The following is a 17,466-nucleotide window of genomic DNA, read 5'->3' on the forward strand; positions in this document are numbered from 1 at the left end:
AGAAAGGGTTGTTCTTGTGCTTAGACTATACCCCCTTCTGATGTGGGAGGATTTTTTTGTTTGTCCTGCACGTTAAGATGTTAAGAGATGTGTAGGAAGGTAGATCCCTGACTATGGTTGCCCCCAACTTTTTGCCTGGTGTTTTGCTGGTTTTCTGACTTAGTTGACCTGGGACCCTGCTATTCAGGGCCCCAGGCCTACTGCTCTCTCTGTAAAATGGATTCCATGTACCTTAGGTACATATCTAAATTGGATACTGAGTCACCTTATCAGTCCCTGTACAGTGTACCTTAGGTACCCAGGGCATAGGTGTACCCAGGGCCTACCAGGGGCTGCAGCATGTATTGTGCCACCCCTGGCTGGCCATCCAAATCTGACACAACTGGCTGCTTGACAGCTGGGGCAAGGTGGTGTAATCACCCTTTGCTTTAGATATAGTATACCTATATCTAACCCTAAAAATGGACACACAGATCTCCTATCAGTCACTCCTATGGCAGGCCTTAACAATCCTGAAGGCAGAGTGCTTGGAATCGTGTGAGATGGTGCTCTGGCATGAGCTGAGCCGGTCTGCGGCTTTCGGGATCCATCCCTTAGCCGTTTCCATGATATCGCATACCATATACTCTTAAGTGCATTATAATCCTCGCGGTTATATGCCAACTCTGGTATCGCTTTATCCAAACATGTCGAGTAAGGTGTCATACGAATTGGAATACTAACCCCTCGCCAATTCTGGCGACGGGGTTAGCATTCCACCCTTCTAGAGGGACACGACATGTATGTAACCCCTAACCCCGGTTAAAGTCAAACAGAGCCTCAGCTCCACAAAATGGATGCTGCCACCGAGACACAAGTCTGCCCTCCTGCTGCTGGGAGTCCTCCCAGAGCAGGAGATAAGGACAAAGGGTTTCCTGCCAGGGGCGGTGCCAGCACCGTCCCAGACAGGATTTTGTGTATTGTAGGTAGGCAGGGCTACAGAGGAAGGTGACTGCACGTGGCACCCCGGTGCTCACTGTGCATAGGCTGGCTTGAACCAGTTCCAGGGACACTCCAGACCCTGTGCTGGGGAAAAGCCCGCCAAGGAAGTGGGTGTAACCACCCCCCTCCTGGTCCCACCCATAGGGCAGGACTTAGTCGCGTGCCAGCCCCCTTTTCCCAGATAAAGGTAGGAGCAGGCCCCCTTCCAAATCAGATCATCTTTGAATCCTGAAACTACTTTCCACGAAAGGAACTCAAGACTTCTTCCTAAGATTTCTCCCTTGTGACTAAGGAGTAGTCACCCTGCATCCGCAGGCACCATCTTAAGAACACTGCGGTCTGCTGCAAGTCTCTCCTCCGGATCAAGACTGCCCAGCTCGACGAGAACCGGCTTCCCTGGCACCTCTGACCTCTACCTACATCATCAGTCACGCTGAGATTCGTGGGTGTGACGAGACCTCGAGGGACCGGCCATCTTCCAGACTGCACGACTTCTGCACAGCAAGCCCACCGAGTAATTTCCTGGTGAGTGCTTTGGGGTCCGAGAAGCCCCCACCCTGAGCAGCTCCAGCACCGAAGAGCAGCCCCCCAGCATCTCCACGATCGGCGTGGGGCCCTTCTGCTTTCAGCTGCTCACCGCGTTGTTTGGCTACTAGCCCGCTGGCTTGTGGCCTTCCGAACGACGCCCGACGACAACACTGCTGCTGGTCTGGTTGCTCCAGACTGGCCCTTACTTCCCTCCATCGGAGAAGTACCCTGGACCCTCCTGGTCCACTCAAGACGCCATTTTAGGTCCACCGCGTGGGCCTTGCATTTGCCAAGACTTGTTGCCCAATCCTGGGTCCAGCGACGTCGACAGCAAGAACCTTCGTGGGACAGCTCGCACCTCCATCCTGGTCGCCGACAACGCCTCCTGGTCCGAGAGACTGTAGAGCCCAGCAGCGCCCACTCACCTGACTGCGGTGACTTCGCCCGGTGCCATCCTGGTGCCCACTTAATCACTGGCTAGTGATTCAAGAACTTGGTCCCCTCTGCTTTCAGGTTTCCTTCTTCCTTGATCCAGGCTTGGATCCATCGAACTTTCCTTCACTGGTCGCCTGCCAGCAACTTCCTTCTTCCAGGCTCCTGGTCCGGCAACGAGATCCCCGACGTCTTTTCAGACCTATGCAGCTGCAGCCCCTGGGCTAGGTAACTTCGGCACTTCGGTGTCCCAGCATAGCCTCACTATCTAAGGGTCAGGATCCACTGTCGTTTTCTCCCTACCAGGTCGGGTTCGCCCGTGAACACTAACTTTGCCTTTACTAGCCTCCATAGACTTTGTCCCGCATCCCGCGTGAGAGTGCACACTCTGCACCCGAGTCCCCTAGGTCTCCTAGAAGTAATCTAACGATTCCCTAGTCAAGTCCTAGCGATTCCAAAGCCTCTGAGAATCGTTACTTACCTGCTAGTAATTCGCATTCCACTTTTAGAATATATGGTTTTTCGTGCCCCTCGGGCATTTGTGTATAACGTGCTAACTTAAGTATTTTCATAAGAGTTTTGTTGTGTGCTTAGCACCCTGTCCTCATAAAGAGTACAGGGTTGTTGTGATTCTAATAAATACATTGTTTATTTTCATAACACTTGTGTGGTGTCCTTTCACTGGGTGTTCAAGGGGTAATGTGATGGTAAAACAGCTGGCTTAACACGCCCTCTAGAGTCTTAGCCTTAGACTGCTCGTATCCATGCTACTAGGATAGCTGGTCTATAAGGTTGACTTACAACCAATCATCAATAAGGGTTGTTTGGACTGATACATAGTGATCACTAGAATAGTGAGCACTGCACATCAGGCCAACTTCTCACATTGGTGAGCAGCGGTTGGGATTTGAGCTTGCTGTTGTTTTACCACACATGCCCTAAGAATATCTTGTGAAAGATCACATAAGTACTAAAGGTACATATAACTTAGCTTAGAATACTCTGAGTTCTACTGAACCAGCTGTTGTAGCTCCTAGGGCCTAGCACACCCTAAACTACAACTCTAGCAAGGGATCAGTAGGCAAACACATAGTGTAGGTAAGTGCACCACTTACACCTCACTAGAAAAGCATGTCTACCCAGGGAGAATCTACTGAGACTCCCCTGGTCAGTGTTGACCCTCCACAGGTCACTTCAAGATATGCAGCTCTCAGTTTCCAGGAGATGAGACAGATCTGTGTCTCCAGGAAACTGAAGCAGGGGTCTAACCCCACCATTCCCTTTCTGATAGGTCTCTTAGAGACATATGATGCCAGAAAGCTTTCTCAGTTACATGAGAACATGCCAGCCTTAGAGGGAACCTCTGGGGATCCAGACCTCCCCAACACTGCTACTGCAGTTGAGGAGGAGGATCAAGAGGAACTCTCTGGGGATGAGGTAGACAAAGGTCTTGAGGTAGTCAGAAGGCTAACTAGGGCCAACTTAGACCTACTTGGGGAAGGATCTGGGGAACCCCCAGTACTGACCCTAATGAGGCCTAACCTTGGAGTTAGGAGAGATAGATCTCCTTCTAGGGACTCCATTAGATCTCTGCACTCTAATGCCTCTTCTCAGGGGAGAAGGAACTCTCCCCAGAGGAGATTGACTTCCCCTCAGAGAAGAGAGCATGAAGCAAGGATGAGACAAGCTAGACTGAGGATTGAAAGGGAAGAACTTGCCCTGGCCAAAGAAAAGCTTGCATTTGCTAGAGAGCAGAAGATGAGTGGGTTAGCTCCCACTGGTGGCAGCAATCTCCCAAGAGAAAAAGAGAAGGGTTTAGATACTAAACACCTGACTAAGATAGTGCCCCCCTTTAAGCAAGGGGATGACATCCAGAAATGGATGGCTGCTTTGGAGAGGGCCTGCACTGTGCAGTGCATTCCCGAAAGTCAGTGGGCAGCTATACTGTGGCTCTCCTTTGATGGTAAAGGTAGAGATAAGCTCCTCACTACAAGAGTGGAGGATGCTAATGATTACCAGGTCCTGAAAAATGCACTGGTTGATGGGTTTGGCTTAACCACTGAGCAGTACAGGTTGCTGTTCAGAGACACCCAGAAAACTCAGTCTCAGGACTGGTCTGACTTTGTTGATTGTGCCACTAAGGCTTTGGAAGGCTGGCTACTGGGTAGCAAGGTTACTGACTTCACAGGATTGTATAATCTTATTATGAGAGAGCAAGTCTTAAATAATTGTCAGAACCAGTTATTACACCAGCACCTGGTAGACTCTGATCTGACCTCTCCACAAGAATTGGGTAAGAGGGCAGACAAATGGGTCAGAACCAGGATTAGGCCCAAGAACCAAGGTGGTGACCAGAAAAAGGAATCAACCAAGCCTCAAGAGAAGGGTGGGAATAAATCTACAGATCAAACCACATCAGGGCCCCAAAAATCCTCTGAGGGGGGTGGGTCCCAGAATCCTTCCAATAACCAGAAGAAACCTTATTGTTATCCCTGTAAACAGGTGGGTCATTTAAAAACTGACAGCAGTTGCCCAAAGAATAACAATAAGGAAAACATACCCCCAAGTAACATTCCCAAACCTCCTGTTACTACTAGTAGTAATCCCCCAGGTGGTGGGAGTGCCCCCAAGAATTTGGGTGCATTTACTTTGGGAGTTCCTGGGGACTCTGGCCTAACCAGGTCCCCTGACTTAGATACTCTTGTCTGTGAGACTGGCATGGGGCTTGCCAACTTCACAACTTGTCCCAACACTTTGGGCAAGTACAGACAGGAGCCCCTCATCAATGGTATAAAAGTTGAGGCCTATAGAGATACAGGGGCTAGCATCACTATGGTGACTGAGAGTCTAGTCCCCTCAAGGCAACTTTTACCTGGTGCCACATACCAGGTGACCAATATTGATGGAGTACAGAGAGATCATCCCATGGCAGTGGTCAATCTCAGCTGGGGAGGTGTCACTGGCCACAAGAGAGTGGCAGTGTCACCAAACTTGCCTGTAGATTGCCTACTGGGGAATGATTTAGAGCTCTCAGCCTGGGCTGAAGTTGAGCAAGAAACCCATTCTAAAATGGTAAACACCCATGGTAAGGTTAGTGGGGCAGTGATAGCCACAGCCCCAGTCCAAGATGTCCTCCCTGAACAGGTCAGGAGGGTTGTGCCAGTCACAACCCCATCTCAGACAACTTCCTTCCCAGAACAGGTTGTCAAGGCTGTGATGGTCACAGCCCACACCCAAACTGAGCCCCCTCCTGAAAAGGTTGGGAGAGTTGTGATGGCCACAGCTCAAACTCAGACAGATGATAGTGTTGTGAAGCCTGAAACTATGGATCACTCCACTCAGACAGAGAGCATTGAGGAGGAAGAGAAATCTCCCTCCCACCAGACTTTAGGAAAAGATCAGCCTCCTCAGGGAACTGATCTGACCCCTTGTGAAGAAACTGCCACAGAGGTAGTCAGGCCTAGCCTGGCAGAACCCCTGATGTCAGTGGACCCTTCCAAGGTGGGACCCAGTCTGGAGCAGGTAACCTGCCCCTCTCTACCCTGCCTCAGTCAGCCCAGGGCTGTAGAGGTCAGGGAGGCCAGTGTTGGACCCCAAGGGGCCCCCTGTCCAAAAGAATTTCCCAAACAGCAGATTAAGGGCACTGAAGCTAGTAGTCCTAGCCAAGTGAAAATAAAACATACTCCTGAGGGATCCCCCTTAAAATTAGTTAGGGACCTCCCACAGATGGACACTGTTGGGCACAGCCAAACTTGGGACCTGAGGGCCCCAGACCTGACCTGTCCCTCCAGTAAGCCAAACAGAGGGACCCAACCTCCAGCTGTAGGTAGCCAGAGGTTGACCCTGAGAGCCCAAAACAACTCAGTCTTGGAAAGAAAGGCCTCTATGGTGGAAAATGATTGGAGGAAGCTAAGCCCAAAATTAGTGGAGCCTCACTTCAGTACTCCATTTCAGCACCAGCCTTTTACTTTGCCAAAACACACCACAGGTAGAGATTCCCTATGGTGGAGACCCTCAGACACCCTTAGGGTGAGGGATTGCTTAGTGGACCATGAGATAGGGGGTAACCATGCCAGTGCTGGTATTTATTTATTTATTTTATTTATTTATAGTGTTTTGTATAGCGCGAACAAGACCCGTGGGTATCAGAGCGCTTAACAGAACAGAATTGCATATAGACATTATAGTAGCAGTACTAACCACAGAAGAATAATGAGGTAGAAGGCAGAATACTGCCTGGATGAAATTAGATATATATATTCATAAAGACTGTGCAATTAGCGTTATATGGCGAGCACGGCTTGACTTGTGTCATGCTAACAAACCATGATCATTGAGGTAGGGTTATAAGGCGTTCCAGTGCATATCAAAGGATAATATGTATAAATAAATCAAGTGAGGTAGAAGTTATATAGAATGACTAAGAGCTATAGATATAAATTCACACTTATATGGATAAATAAATCAAGTGAGGAAGAAGTTATATAGTCTGACCGTGAGATATAGTTAAAAGTTCACACTTATATGAGGTAGCAGTAATGTGTTAAGTCTCGGCTTGAGCCCGGCATCAGTTCATTCTCAGATACAGATCTTCCAATTTTCCATGGAGGGGACAGTCCTCAGTTAGAAAAGTGATCATCCCAGTGATCCGTAGGTTTCTCTAAGTAGGGTTTTTACTCATCAAGTGGCTCTTCAGTTCTCGCTTGAATGTTACTGTATTTTGAATTTTCCTGATGTTTGGAGGTAGTGAGTTCCAGATTCTGGGGGCAGCTCCGGAGAATGCTCGATTGTAGGTCTTTCTCTTGTGGAAAAAGGCTGGTCGTAGTAGTAAATCTTTTGCGCTTCTAGTTGTTCTGTTACCTCCTGAGAGCTTAAGTTTCTTGGCTAGGTATCTAGGCGTGTTGTAGTGAACCGCTTTGTGCGTAATACAGGCCATCTTCATTTGAATTCTCGCCTCGTAAGGTAGCCAGTTTAGTGCTTTCAGGTGAGGAGATATGTGGTCGAATTTCTTCGTTCCCGTAATGAGTCTCGCCGCTGCGTTGAGGCAGGCTTTTAGTGGTGCTGTGGATGTTTTCGGTAGGCCCGCTAATGTGGTGCAGCCGTATTCGATCCTCGAGATGACTAGTGATTGGATAGCCAGTTTTAGATCTGTTTCAGAGATGAAGGGTTTCAGTTTTCTTAAGTAATTCAAGTGGAAGCGTGCGCTCTTGGCCATTGAGCTAATATGGTTTTTCATGTCGAGGTTTTCATCTAGTGTAATTCCTAGTGATTTGGCTGAGTTAACTAGAGTCGGGGTGCAGTTTAGCGCTGTCACCAGTTTAGTCCATTCTTTAACTTCAGATTGGCTCCTTGTCGGCGAAATTAGCAGGAATTCTGTTTTCTGGGCGTTTAGTTTCAGATGGTTCATTGTTAACCATTGCAAAGCTCTCCTTAGTGTCTTGTTCATTAAGTCAATGTCCTCAAGGGAGGCAATCTTTATGTATAGTTGCGTGTCGTCTGCATACATATGATAGGATACCTGAGATTCTTGAAGGATCTCCGTGAGAGGTTCTACATACAAGTTGAATAGATCTGGAGATAGCGTTGAGCCTTGTGGGACCCCGATTGCGTTGGGGCTCGGGGAAGAGAGTGCTTGGTTCACCAGGAAACGCTGAGTCCTGTTTTGTAGGAAAGAATTGAACCATTTCAGCACGTTTCCAGATAAACCCATCCTGTCTTGTAGTCTGGTCATTAGCACTTCGTGCTTTACCGTGTCAAATGCTGATGATAGGTCTAGTAGGATCAGTAGACAAGTTTGATTTCGGTCTAGGGCTTGTAGGGCGTCATCAACAATGTGCAGGATCGCAGTTTCAGTGCTGTGCCCTGTTCTGAATCCTGATTGGCAATCGTCCAGTAGCGAGAATTTAGCGATGTGTTGACTTAGTTGGCCCTGCACGCATTTCTCGATGAGTTTAGCCAGTAGAGGGATGTTGGTCACTGGTCGATAGTTGTTCGGGTCTGATGCATCAGCTGTCGGTTTTTTGAGGATGGGCATCACCTGCCCTGTTTTTAGGCAGTCAGAGAGGGTTCCTTGTGCAAGTGAGGCGTTTATTATCTCGGTCCAGATTGGCACTAGAGTGTGGCTGATTTCTCTTACACACTTTCCTGGTAGAGGGTCTTGATAGTGGTTGTTCGGTCTAATCTCCGCCAGCGTTCTGGCGATCTTTTCTTGGTCGTATAATTCAAATGTGTCCCATTTTGCCTTGTTTTTAGTTTGGCGACTCTCTGGTGAGATATTGGCTTCATTTTCAGGTGGAGGCAGTGTCCTAAGGTTAGTTGCTGCAATTGTGAGTTCAACTTCAAGCGATTTAGATTTTTCGGTGAAAAATGCGGAGAATTCCTCGCAGCTTATGGGGGTTTTTGTATTCTCTAGAGCCGTTTTGGCTATTTTATTTGACTGCTGTTTTAACATCTCGAAGAGTTTTCGTGGTCTGTTTATGGCACTGTCCAATTCAGCTCTGAAAAATTATTTTTTGGTGTTGATTATTTTTTTGTTGTATTCTTTTCTTGTTTTCCTGAGTGTTTTCAGCTCCGGTGAGGAGGGATGTTGTCTCCACCTCCTTATATGGCCACTCAGGCAATATAGGCTTACCTGGCAAGGCTAGCCTTATCTCCTTTCGTTTGGGGGGGTTATGTAGGAAGGTAGATCCCCGACTATGGTTGCCCCCAACTTTTTGCCTGGTGTTTTGCTGGTTTTCTGACTTAGTTGACCTGGGACCCTGCTATTCAGGGCCCCAGGCCTACTGCTCTCTCTGTAAAATGGATTCCATGTACCTTAGGTACATATCTAAATTGGATACTGAGTCACCTTATCAGTCCCTGTACAGTGTACCTTAGGTACCCAGGGCATAGGTGTACCCAGGGCCTACCAGGGGCTGCAGCATGTATTGTGCCACCCCTGGCTGGCCATCCAAATCTGACACAACTGGCTGCTTGACAGCTGGGGCAAGGTGGTGTAATCACCCTATGCTTTAGATATAGTATACCTATATCTAACCCTAAAAATGGACACACAGATCTCCTATCAGTCACTCCTATGGCAGGCCTTAACAATCCTGAAGGCAGAGTGCTTGGAATCGTGTGAGATGGTGCTCTGGCATGAGCTGAGCCTGTCTGCGGCTTTCGGGATCCATCCCTTAGCCGTTTCCATGATATCGCATACCATATACTCTTAAGTGCATTATAATCCTCGCGGTTATATGCCAACTCTGGTATCGCTTTATCCAAACATGTCGAGTAAGGTGTCATACGAATTGGAATACTAACCCCTCGCCAATTCTGGCGACGGGGTTAGCATTCCACCCTTCTAGAGGGACACGACATGTATGTAACCCCTAACCCCGGTTAAAGTCAAACAGAGCCTCAGCTCCACAAAATGGATGCTGCCACCGAGACACAAGTCTGCCCTCCTGCTGCTGGGAGTCCTCCCAGAGCAGGAGATAAGGACAAAGGGTTTCCTGCCAGGGGCGGTGCCAGCACCGTCCCAGACAGGATTTTGTGTATTGTAGGTAGGCAGGGCTACAGAGGAAGGTGACTGCACGTGGCACCCCGGTGCTCACTGTGCATAGGCTGGCTTGAACCAGTTCCAGGGACACTCCAGACCCTGTGCTGGGGAAAAGCCCGCCAAGGAAGTGGGTGTAACCACCCCCCTCCTGGTCCCACCCATAGGGCAGGACTTAGTCGTGTGCCAGCCCCCTTTTCCCAGATAAAGGTAGGAGCAGGCCCCCTTCCAAATCAGATCATCTTTGAATCCTGAAACTACTTTCCACGAAAGGAACTCAAGACTTCTTCCTAAGATTTCTCCCTTGTGACTAAGGAGTAGTCACCCTGCATCCGCAGGCACCATCTTAAGAACACTGCGGTCTGCTGCAAGTCTCTCCTCCGGATCAAGACTGCCCAGCTCGACGAGAACCGGCTTCCCTGGCACCTCTGACCTCTACCTACATCATCAGTCACGCTGAGATTCGTGGGTGTGACGAGACCTCGAGGGACCGGCCATCTTCCAGACTGCACGACTTCTGCACAGCAAGCCCACCGAGTAATTTCCTGGTGAGTGCTTTGGGGTCCGAGAAGCCCCCACCCTGAGCAGCTCCAGCACCGAAGAGCAGCCCCCCAGCATCTCCACGATCGGCGTGGGGCCCTTCTGCTTTCAGCTGCTCACCGCGTTGTTTGGCTACTAGCCCGCTGGCTTGTGGCCTTCCGAACGACGCCCGACGACAACACTGCTGCTGGTCTGGTTGCTCCAGACTGGCCCTTACTTCCCTCCATCGGAGAAGTACCCTGGACCCTCCTGGTCCACTCAAGACGCCATTTTAGGTCCACCGCGTGGGCCTTGCATTTGCCAAGACTTGTTGCCCAATCCTGGGTCCAGCGACGTCGACAGCAAGAACCTTCGTGGGACAGCTCGCACCTCCATCCTGGTCGCCGACAACGCCTCCTGGTCCGAGAGACTGTAGAGCCCAGCAGCGCCCACTCACCTGACTGCGGTGACTTCGCCCGGTGCCATCCTGGTGCCCACTTAATCACTGGCTAGTGATTCAAGAACTTGGTCCCCTCTGCTTTCAGGTTTCCTTCTTCCTTGATCCAGGCTTGGATCCATCGAACTTTCCTTCACTGGTCGCCTGCCAGCAACTTCCTTCTTCCAGGCTCCTGGTCCGGCAACGAGATCCCCGACGTCTTTTCAGACCTATGCAGCTGCAGCCCCTGGGCTAGGTAACTTCGGCACTTCGGTGTCCCAGCATAGCCTCACTATCTAAGGGTCAGGATCCACTGTCGTTTTCTCCCTACCAGGTCGGGTTCGCCCGTGAACACTAACTTTGCCTTTACTAGCCTCCATAGACTTTGTCCCGCATCCCGCGTGAGAGTGCACACTCTGCACCCGAGTCCCCTAGGTCTCCTAGAAGTAATCTAACGATTCCCTAGTCAAGTCCTAGCGATTCCAAAGCCTATTAGTACTGTTACTTACCTGCTAGTAATTCGCATTCCACTTTTAGAATATATGGTTTTTCGTGCCCCTCGGGCATTTGTGTATAACGTGCTAACTTAAGTATTTTCATAAGAGTTTTGTTGTGTGCTTAGCACCCTGTCCTCATAAAGAGTACAGGGTTGTTGTGATTCTAATAAATACATTGTTTATTTTCATAACACTTGTGTGGTGTCCTTTCACTGGGTGTTCAAGGGGTAATGTGATGGTAAAACAGCTGGCTTAACACGCCCTCTAGAGTCTTAGCCTTAGACTGCTCGTATCCATGCTACTAGGATAGCTGGTCTATAAGGTTGACTTACAACCATTCATCAATAAGGGTTGTTTGGACTGATACATAGTGATCACTAGAATAGTGAGCACTGCACATCAGGCCAACTTCTCACAAGATGCTTCTCCTCTACTTCACCAGCTGAAGTAACATCACAATTAAGGGGTCTCTGGCCTTCTTTGAGTCTGTGCCTCACACATCTACGCCCACGAGATTTACTCTCAGGCGTCTAGACTCACTCTGCGCACTTTTCTACGTAAAAATGTGCCAGCTTGTCGACGATACGGTCGATTTACTCTCAGAGGACAATCTCTGCAGTCACTGGTGCTCTGCAATGACACCGCCTGCAGGCTTTCGTCGACGACAGTGAGGACAGTGCCCTCTTGTCGACTGCAGGCTCGTCGACCACTGGGAGTTTTGTCGATGTAAATGTCTTTGACAGTTGGCCTCGTCGACGGTGGCCTCGTCGACGGTAGTCTCGTCGACGGTAGTCTCGTCGACCGTAGTCTCGTCGACGGTAGGCCTCGTCGACGGTAGTCTCGTCGACGGTAGTCTCGTCGACGGTAGGCCTCGTCGACGGTAGGCCTCGTCGACGGTAGGCCTTGTCGACGGTAGGCCTCGTCGACGGTAGGCCTCGTCGACGGTGAGCTCTGTAGACGGTAGGCTCGTCCATAGACAGTGACCGCCGTGGATGTTGACTTGCCCCAGTATTGGAACTTTCATAGATTCCCATGCTTTGTATCATTCCCCGTCGTCGGACTGGGAGTCTCGGTAATAAAAAATATCATAGTAGTAGGTACAAAAGAGAAAGAAAAGGCCTAGGCCTCATTCCCTTTTGTAACATATCAGCCTCTTTTTGTAAAAGAGACCAAACTCTAGGCGTCAGCCAATCAGAAGAGCCTCACCCTTAGAACCTTCCTGAAGGAACCTCAGAGCCTCAGATTTTCTACCGCACGTTGTGCTAGGGAGTCTCCATTGAGCTCTGCTCTATTTCTACTCTTTTAAACCCATTTCTACAGATATTTCTTCAGGATTTTCTTCAGTTTTCTTCAGAACACTTCTTCTTCAAAATGTCTGAGGTTGAGAAGAAAAAAGCCCTTTTCAAGCCCTGTTCCACCTGTGGGAAGAAAAGGCTGTTTGTGGAAGACAAACACAAGGATTGCATCTACTGCCTGTATCCAGATCACAGGGCAGAGGAATGTAAGATTTGTCGCACTCTCTCCACCAAGACCTTGAGAGATCGTGCTGGAAGGCTTCTTACATGGTTGCAGAGGCAGAAGGAAAGGAAACATGGAGTTTCCAGTGATGAGGAGGAATCGGCGTCTTGTGCTTCCTCTAAAAGGTCAGTGAAAAGGGGTAGAGGTTCCCCATCTTCCTCTATTGAGCGCCCCTCTAAGGCTTCAAAGAAGACCCCCAGGGAGTCTGATGGCCGGGGTTCAGGAGGTTCCCCCCACCGCAGTGGGTCGGGCAAGGCAGAACTGGTTTCGCCTCCTAAGGGTGAGAAGACAGACCCAGCCTTCAAAAGACCCTCTTCACACTCTTCAGAGAGGAGTTCCAAGTCCTCTACGACGAAGACTTCGTCGACGGTGGCTCCGTCGACGACGAAAAAGAAAACCAAGATCCAATTGGTCCCGTCGACGGGCTCGTCGACGGGAACGTCGACGACGAAGGCTTCGTCGTCGGTTAAGAAGACCTCGACGACGGCGGCGTCGACGGGAAGTATGCCGACGACATCGTCGACGAGGAAACCATCGTCGTCGACGACGGCAGTACCGACGACGACGTCGTCGACGGTGTCGACGACGGTCATGTCGTCGACGAGTGCTTCGACGACGACAACAATTTCTACATCGACGGCGGGCTCTACTATTCCTATCTCGTCGACGAGGATTTCACCAGCGTCGACGGCCCAACCAACGATACTGGCTGCAGAGAGGAGGGTTACAATCTCTCTCACAAGGATCACGCCTGAAATGACATCCCCAAGGAGGGTGACCTCATTACCCCCAACGACGTTGCTAGACCAGGACTACTCTGAGGGAGATGGTCAGGATAGCTTTGAGTATGCAAATAGCCCATCTCAGCTTCTCATTAAAAGTCAAGAGACAGACTCAGAGGGGGCATATGAACAAGGTGGAGGTGACTACCCACAAACAGACCACTTAATGGACTGTGAATCACAAGGCATGGTTTCAGTACCGGCGTCCTTCCTGCATGACCTGCACAAGATGTTGCAAGACTACAAGTCCAAGGCCGAGCGTCCAGCGCCGAGGAGGTCTAGTCCGTCAACACCAGTGAAGGACCACTCTTCAAGTGTCCCTCAGGCACACCCAGTGCAGACTCCTCCTCAACCACAGCGGCCAGTGCCCCAGACTGCGTCTGGAACAGCGGATGAGCCGGATGAGGATCATGATAATGATACGGATGCGTCATCCGGTGATAATCAGGACTCGGATCAGGAAGGGGATGAATACAATGACTACATCATCCCGGATCCAGCGTCGCCCCACCAGGACCTAGGTGACTCTCCTCCTGTTGACATTGGCAGTTTTCACCAACTGATGGAACGTGCAGCCGGCCGATTTAAGTTGGTATTGCCTGCGGAAACCACAGACTGTTTCTTGTATGATTTTAAAGACACTCTCCGCAAGACTACGAGGTCCATTCCAATTGTGGAACATCTATGGAAGGAGGGTTTGAAAACGATGAAAAACCCAGCGACGGTGGTCCCTGTGCTACCGCGCCTTGATAAAAAGTATAAAGCGCCGGATGATGCACCGGCTGCCCTGACAGGTCATCCCAAACCGGACTCTGTAATCTCCCAAGCGGCGCAAAGGAAGTCACGGAACCCTTCTGCTCCCTTGACAGCACCTCCTGACAAGGATGGACGACGGATGGATAACACAGGCAAGAGATTTTCATCCGTTGCTAGCCTTCTGGTTCGCGCCGCCAATGCTTTGGCAATATTGGGGCGATATGATCGCCAGTTATGGTGCGATATAGCTCCCTACTTGGATCAGCTTCCACCGGAAAGCGGGCTGGAAGCCAAGAAAACCTTGCAAGAAGGTGAAGCGGTCTCCATGGAGATAATAGACTGTGCCATGGACATTGCCACAACGTCCTTTAGGGCTTTGGCAGGAGCAGCAGTACTAAGACGCCAGGGATGGATAAAAGCGACTTGGTTTCGGCCAGAAATCCAAACCAAGGTCCTTGATCTACCTTTTGATGGCGAGGCACTCTTCGGCAAATTGATCGACGAAACGCTGCAAGACATCAAGAAGGACACGGAAACAGCTAGATCGCTGGGTACACTCCAGTACCGCAAAACTCCTTTTAGGGGCACAAGAGGCAGAGGTGGCACCTATAGAGGCGCATACCAACAACAGCGCTATTCTTCCAACAGCTCTGGGTACCAGCCGAATCGCCAGTCATACCAACAAAGACAGGGCCAGTCCTCTGGTTATTCACGGCCTTACAACAAAGGCAAGCAAACTGCCCGTGGACGAGACTCGTCCAAACGCCAATAGCGGCCTGCTGGCTCTGCCTACTGCTCCCTCCTCCGAGAGATCATCAGTTGGAGGCAGGGTGTCAAAATTCCTTCTGAACTGGTCCCAAATTACATCGGACCGTTGGGTGCTCAACATCATCAGACGGGGACATACTTTGGAGTTTACGGAAGTCCCTCCACCCAGACCCCCATCAGCCATCCCTTCCAGACGTCTGCATCTCCTGCGGCTAGAAGTGCAACAAATGCTCCGCAAAGGAGCGATAGAGCCGGTCCCCTCCAATCAACAGGGCAACGGTTTCTATTCCAGGTTCTTCCTGGTGAGGAAAACGCAGGAGAAGTGGCGTCCCATCCTGGACCTCAGGGAGCTAAATGCCTATCTCATCTCCTTATCCTTCAGGATGGTATCCCTACAGGATGTTTTGAAAATGGTCAACCCGGGGGATTATATGGCCACACTCGATCTGGAGGATGCGTACTTCCATATCCCGATTCACCCAGCGCACAGAAGGTTCCTACGCTTCACAGTAGCCAAGAGCCATTTTCAGTTCAGAGTCTTGCCGTTCGGCCTTCGCTCTGCTCCAAGGATTTTTACGAAGGTGCTGGCACCTGTAGCAGCATTTCTGCGCAAACACCACTTCCAGGTCTTCCCTTACCTGGACGATTGGTTACTAAAGGCCCCGACCAGAGCATTAGCGCAGGACGCGGTGCAGGATTGCACCACTCTGTTCCAAAATCTGGGTCTCACCTTGAACATGGAGAAATCCACGCTGCTGCCGTCACGGACAGCGCGGTTCTTGGGAGCGCTGTTGGATTCGCGGCTCTCAAAGGCATTTCCGACTCGAGAGAGGGTACAGAAACTGCAAAGATTAGCAGGAAGCCTTCAAAGAAAAAAGTGTCTTTCTGTACGCAGCTACAAGTCGCTGTTGGGGGTGATGTCATCTTGTATACCCCTGATCCCGCACTGCAGGCTACGGATGCGCCCCCTGCAGGAGCAACTGGACCTCCAGTGGCAGCAAGTGCAGGGATCGTTCGACGACAAAGTAATGGTCACTCCAGAGATGAAGGAGGCAGTGCTTTGGTGGTCGAATCCACAGAACTTATGCCAAGGTCTATCCTTCGCAAGCGTTCCATCACCTCACATACTGACGACGGATGCGTCATTGGAGGGATTGGGAGCAGTGATGCAGGACCTGCAGGTCAGCGGCCATTGGTCTCCAAGCGACCAAAAGCTACACATCAACCTGTTGGAGCTGAGAGCGATCAGGTTAGCCCTTCAAGCCTTTCTTCCGCGTCTCCAGGGTTCACAGGTGCTAGTCAGGACGGACAACACCACGGCTATGCATTATGTGAACAAGGAAGGAGGGACGAGGTCACTCCCCTTGTCGCGAGAGGCTCAACAGATTCTGGAATGGACTATTCTTCACGGAATTTCTCTAAAGGCGGAGCACTTACCAGGAGTGCTCAACGAGGGCGCAGACAGGCTGAGCAGGCTCGCCTCAGTCAGTCACGAGTGGGAGCTGAAACAACAAGTGATAGACCTACTCTTTCAAAAATGGGGCACACCAGAGGTGGACCTTTTTGCCACGCCGGCCAACAAAAAGTGCCTAGCCTACGCCAGCAGGTTCCATCACCAAGGCTCGTTGGGCAATGCCCTGTCGATAGCCTGGACGGGGAGGTTTCTCTATGCATTTCCACCGATTCCCCTGCTTCCTCGTCTCCTCAGGAAGATGAGGACGGAACCATGCAAGCTCATCCTTATAGCCCCGGCATGGCCAAGACAATTCTGGTACACAGAGCTCCATCTGCTATCGCTAGTACCTCCGATAAAGCTGCAGGACGTTCCGGATCTCCTCGCAATGTCCGAAGGACAAGTTTGGCATCCAGACCCGAGATCGTTGCACCTGACTGCATGGCTCCTGACCAGCGAGAATACATGAATGTTCCTCTTTCCAATGAGGTCAAAAACATCTTCTCTCAGGCAAGGGCTCCGTCCACAAACAAAACATACAGACTGAATTGGAAAAGGTTCTGTATCTGGTGCAAGAAAGAAAAGATTAATCCTTTCACGTCAAAACCTCATCAGCTCCTACCTTACCTACTCTCGCTAGCTAAGTCTAATCTGTCCCATTCTACTATCAAGGTTCATTTAGCGGCGATTTCGAGATTCAGAAGATCTGATTCTGGTCCTTCGTTGTGGTCTGCAAGAATTGTCAAACAATTCCTCAAAGGCCTGTTCAGGGTCTATCCGCCAGTGCGATCTTCTCCTCCAGCATGGCATCTGAACTTAGTCCTGGCTCAACTAATGAAGGGACCTTTTGAGCCGATTCACCGCTCAGACCTAAAATTCTTATCATGGAAGTTAGCTTTACTCTTGGCCCTCACATCAGCGAGGCGAGTGGGGGAGATGCAAGCCTTAACTATCCAAGAACCGTTTTTGCAGTTCAAAAAGAACACTACCATCTTAAGGACGAACCCAAGGTTCATTCCCAAGGTCCCCACTGACTTTCACCTAAATGAGCCGGTCATTCTAAAGACATTTTTGCCGAACCCAGTCACTCCAGCAGAAAAGACATTACACACTCTGGATTTGCAACGCTGTCTGAAGTTCTACATGGACCGCACCAAAGACTTTAGAAAATCTTCACAATTGTTCATTGCTTTCGGCGGTCCAAGCAAAGGTCTCCCTCTGTCTAAACAGGGGATCTCGAGATGGATTTCAAGTGC

The sequence above is a fragment of the Lissotriton helveticus genome, chromosome 9, assembly GCF_964261635.1.
Source record: "Lissotriton helveticus chromosome 9, aLisHel1.1, whole genome shotgun sequence".
NCBI lineage: Eukaryota > Metazoa > Chordata > Amphibia > Caudata > Salamandridae > Lissotriton > Lissotriton helveticus.